Source organism: Triticum aestivum, chromosome 2D (assembly GCF_018294505.1).
Source record: "Triticum aestivum cultivar Chinese Spring chromosome 2D, IWGSC CS RefSeq v2.1, whole genome shotgun sequence".
NCBI classification, from domain to species: domain Eukaryota; kingdom Viridiplantae; phylum Streptophyta; class Magnoliopsida; order Poales; family Poaceae; genus Triticum; species Triticum aestivum.
Genome location: NC_057799.1, coordinates 301,319,946 through 301,325,068, shown reverse-complemented (window position 1 = coordinate 301,325,068; position 5,123 = coordinate 301,319,946). Strand labels below are relative to the sequence as shown.

The 5,123-nt window shown below is 42.7% G+C and overlaps 1 long non-coding RNA gene across 2 annotated transcripts; it reads left to right on the top strand.

Moving 5' to 3' along the window:
• Positions 1-330: 330 nt before the first annotated feature.
• LOC123052834 (uncharacterized) lies at positions 331-4,905 on the top strand. 2 transcript variants are annotated; one of them, XR_006425115.1, is made up of 5 exons: positions 331-778; positions 848-961; positions 2,919-2,997; positions 3,077-4,433; positions 4,669-4,905. It is a non-coding gene; the product is annotated as an uncharacterized lncRNA (long non-coding RNA). The 2 variants fall into 2 exon arrangements; XR_006425114.1 differs by having other exon boundaries at positions 332-778; positions 3,077-4,905.
• The last annotated feature ends 218 nt before the right edge of the window (positions 4,906-5,123 follow it).

Here is a 5,123-nt window from a genome sequence, read left to right as displayed (position 1 = left end):
GTATACGGGCTCTGTTCTGGCTAGAAAATTGAGCCGAGCCCGTATACTCGCCGGAATTTTGCGGGTTCGCAACATATACGGGTTCTGCTAGAGTTGCTCTGAGGATGACACCCGAAATCGGTAGACCCATCATAACAGGCAAAGAGGGACCGTCACCATGACCGTCATGGTTCGATGAATTAGGTCTATTCTTATACACCATTTGAACCGTTATGGATGGATGGTGCTGATGTGGCAATCCAGCGTGAGGGAGAACTTGCAATGTGATTGGTTGAGCGAACCAACCCACGGATCGCAAATCCAGACCGTCTACTCTATTGTGATCCAACGGGAAGCAGTCAACTCCTATGTAGATCTCCGCCGGCTTCTTCCATTCCATTTGTCCACCCCGACTCCCCTGATCTCGCCATCCTCCTCTCACAGATCCTCCTCCCTCCCCATGCACGGCCGCTGCCACCTCCCCACCCATGGCCATCTGCCCCTCTGCGTCCCGCAGCCGCCGTGACGATAGCCTCGTCCCCAGAGGCGGGGACTTCCCTGAAGGCGAACCTAGCGGCGGTACAGTTGATGTGGGTCGGGCGGCGGTCAGATCTGCCACAGCCAGAACCGGCGTCCTCTTCCTCCCTATCCTGCTTCCTCCCATGACTGAGAAGAGGGCTTTGTCAAGTATCCCATGACGGAGATCAACATGGGAGGCTGCTTCCTCCGATCCCAGATCGACCATCCGTCGATGGAGGCCATGAGAGCCACGTGGGCACACACATGGCTGCGTTTCAAGGTCAACCCTCGCCCATCCTTTCTCTTCAATTTGATTTGATCTCCACCCCTGATTTCCTTCGCCGTGCAGCTGCAGCTCGATAGATGCAGGGACGCCGCCATGGAATAGTCAGGGTCTCCCTTCTCCCGTTTCGTCTGATCTGCCACTGCCAGCCATTTCCGGCGCCCCTGCACCACGACGGTGGTAAGGCCACGACCCTTCCTTCCTCCTTGCATCGTTTTAGTTTCCCTCCCCTTCCTATAGCTAACAAACTACTCCCTCCGTCCCGTAATATAAAAATGTTTCTGACACTAGTGTAGTGTGAGAAACGCTCTTATATTATGGGACGGAGGGAGTAGTTTGCTTTGCTCCAAGACGATCCTATCATATCCTATCCATGGAGCAGCTTGGATTTGGTTTCAGTTTACAATGTACATGTAGGGATGGTTGGTTTTAGAGATGGTCTAGGCCCTAGTTTTTTCAGCTGTAACAAATTCATCAACTGAGCTAGCTTTCAACCCTTTTTTGCCATGGCTTTGGGTTGGTCCTGCTTACGCCAAATTGATCCATTGGCTTGGTTCAATTTATATAGAGCTCTCCATGCCCAAGAATAAGAAAATCTTGCTGCCAATCTGATGCTACAATTGTGCCTTTTTTTACTGTTATATTATGTGTGCCACTGAACATTCAACCTTTAACCTTTGTTTGTGTAAAATCAGACTTTCTTCTATTATGAATGGAGTGTTTGCTTGTTGTGGTATAAAATTAGTTCATTCATCGCTCATTTGACATGTGCAAGCAATGTGTACAGACTGCATTTAGATTCCAGCCCAACTAGATTATCGTTTAAGTGTTTTAGACCAAGCCGTCTTGGTTTGGCGGCCATGGGGAGATGAGGAGGAGGGGCATCAGGAGGTGGTGGACGGCATGGCCATGGCAGCGCCCCCTTTCCATCGTAGAACTACCACGCTGACTGCTGCCGTGCAGTACATTTGTATGTAATCAAGTCTATACTCCTGTGAGGCATATCTAGTCACTCTCGCCTCCGACAGGGATGCAATAGCACCTTCCTACTACAGCAGCCCAGGGGCAGATCCAACATAGGTATATGACAAAAAGTACTGCGTACATGCTTGAGTTCAGACTTCAGAGAGTACGCGGAGTGAGTTACTCAACTCAGCTTCAGTCCAGATAAACTAGTCTAAGCAAGCCAAGAATTCACCAATCCCCTCCAAAGTTCCAATATGAAATTGCATTCATGTGTAGCTTCTGTTTGGATTTAGAGATGTATCTTTGTACATAGAACTGTCCTGATGTAATTGATTCCATTAGTAAAAAAATAACAAATGATTTTTTTTAAAGCAAACGTAGGCTGAAACGGAAAAAAGAGTTGATGTTAGGGTGATCTTTTTAACACCCAAAGTTGAATTCTTGGATCCGCCACTGCAACAACCCCGGGGATGCAACATGCCCCCTCGCCAGTGGTGGCGGCGGCACTCACGCGGAGCTGAGAGACGGTTGACCTGCTGTCATCAATGTCGTCACGGCCTCGGCCACGATGACCACACCCATGGCAGCCACGACCACGACTAATTTATTTTTGTATTTTGGAGTGTTCCACAATTGGTGTAAATAGTCCCAAGTTTTCCTTTTCACTATTGTAAAATATTACCAAAATAATACCAGAACCACTCTCCGGACTTCTAAAAAGCGTATGTGCCTATACTAAAGCATACTGCCACATTCAGCTTATTTAACCTTGGTAGTTTGCTTACCATATTCGGGCTAGGTTACTGCATGTGTATGTATTGTGAGTAGCCTTGCCAGGATGGGATCTAATTGGTGTGTCATGTGTATGCCTCACAGCTTTAGTATACACTTGATTACATTTTATATGCTCTTTTTGATCTTTGAAGCCTAGCTTTCAATTTCTAAATCAAAATTATAGACATATGGTATGCTAAAAGACTTCTGTTTTGCATGCTTTTGTTCTGCACGCTATGACACAATTTGATTTCATTTAATCTTTGAAGCCTAGCTTATTTTTGCTTACAACAGCTTCAGTATAGACTTGAATAGATATTTTTCCGGTTACTTTTTATGCCTACTTTAAGTATCACGTTTCTTCTGAAATTGACTCAAATTATGATATTACGTACAGAAGGGCACAATGATGAATTCAACGCAAGATCCTGCTGGTGATCCAACAGATGGGAGCCCAAAAGACGCAAACACATCTGGTGATTATAGTCATATGCTTGCGAACTTGTCAGGTTTATTTGCTTACTTGCATTGCTAAAAGTGCACTTCTATTTGCAGATGCCTAAGAAAAGGACTGGCAAATAAAATAGGAATCCAAACTTGCAAAATTCTCTTTTACAGACCGCTAGTACTACTGGGATTCTAGGTACAAGGCACAAAGTAATTGCTCCAAATACGCTCATACAAGTTGCAAAAATGAATTCTCGAATGTTTCGACCAATGGTAAGTCACAGGCTTGGTTTGTCTTCATGTTGGCCTTTGTTTGATACAATGGTAAGTCACAAGCTTGGTTTGTCTTCATGTTGGCCTTTATTTGATACGTAAATGGCCTTCATAATGTGCAATCATCTACTTGCTTACATTATTGTACTTTTTTGTTGCTGAAGCACATACAAGCCAGAAATAGAACATTTTTCTCACCATTAGAAATTGTGAACTTGCGCCAGCATGTAGTTGTTTCAGAGAAGTTTAGTTTGATTAATTTAGATAATTATTCTTGTGTTTTAACTACAAATTCTTTTGTGAAATTATCCAATTCTTTTTGCATAGCACCTAATTGTTGATGTAGTACAACAGACACAAGAATTTGCTTGCTAGCTGTTGTGGTCATGACAATTCGTGAGGAAGATACGCATGCATGCACGAATATAGTAATTATACAATTGTCATGATAGTGGTTATATCTTTCTGCTAATTAGTCATTGTGTTGTTTCTTTATTTTCGTGACTAAGGCCTAGTTTGGCAACACAGTTTTTCCAAAACCATGGTAATGAAAACCTCGGTATTCCAATGTGTGGGCAATGAATACTTCGGTTTCTAAAAACCGCAGTTTTTCTCAGTTTAAGCAAAACTATAGAGATGTTTGGCAAGTGCAGTTTTTCTTAGTTTCTTGGTTTTGACCACTCATTGCATGGATAATCCTAGATACAGCTAGCTGAACCAAATTGAGCTACAACAAAGGAGTTATACAACGACGTGATCAGCTTGTGCTAATTAACGGCTGGTGCATGCGGCATGCCGATAGCCTTGTCATGCACGCGAACATCCTCTAGATGCTAGGATATGTTGTTGAATAATCTTGTATCTCTGGCCACATGGAATCGATCAGCTAGCTAGCTTAGACTGTTGTGTATAACTTTGCTCATTATCAATCGATCTACTCCAGGGTCTAAGCCTTCGCTAAATCTTTTGTACGTGTACACACACCATCCGATAGGACTGAACCTCTAGTACTATCTAATGTATAGGCTGCTTCTTGTTGCACTAGAACAATAGCCAACGATTGAAGACATCAGCGACAGAGTAGTCAAGCTTCCTAGGTGGTAATCTTAATTTTGTGGCTGCGGAAGAGATGGGTGAGGAGGACCGGAAGAAGATGGACTCGAGCAAGTGTTTCTTAGTTTACAAAAAAGAGGTTGAGACCTCTTTTTTAGATACAGCAAAAAAACCATGGTTTTAGATATACCACGGTTTGTAAAACTAAAGTATTTGTCGAAACCAAACACGTCAAAGTATTTAAAACTGGGGTTTCTCCAAAAACCATGGTATTCTCTTAAAACTTCAAAAATACTGAGTAGCCAAACACAGCATAAGTATTTTCTATTTTCAATTAACTTGAGCTAAATAAATTTCTGATTTCTTCATAACAGGATCCAAAGATTTAGCTGGAATGGACTCTAGACCATGGACAATTTAATATTCGCTCTTAATTAGGATGGCACATTCAGTATGTTAAATGCATGCTAAATTATATTACGGTTTATTGTGATGGATATTGGCTATGCAAACTTTGATGTTTGATGAATCTACATCATATATGCATTATTTGAATCATGTAATTGAATGCCAGTATTTTTTTTGTTACAGTAGGCTATTACCACAAGCTACTTTTGGTTGCAACATGTTGGCACCATGAAAAATTAGCGTTGCGTCGCCACGCCGACCTGTTTTGTAGCACTAGGCTGTGGTGACAGAACACTTCATATAGTCGCAATAACTTATCACCACAAAATCTCAGTCCGTTGAGATAACTACTTGTCACCACGGAATTCAGTTTTGCTGAAATAGGCCTTTCTCCATGAAATGTTCATATTGTCGCAACAAC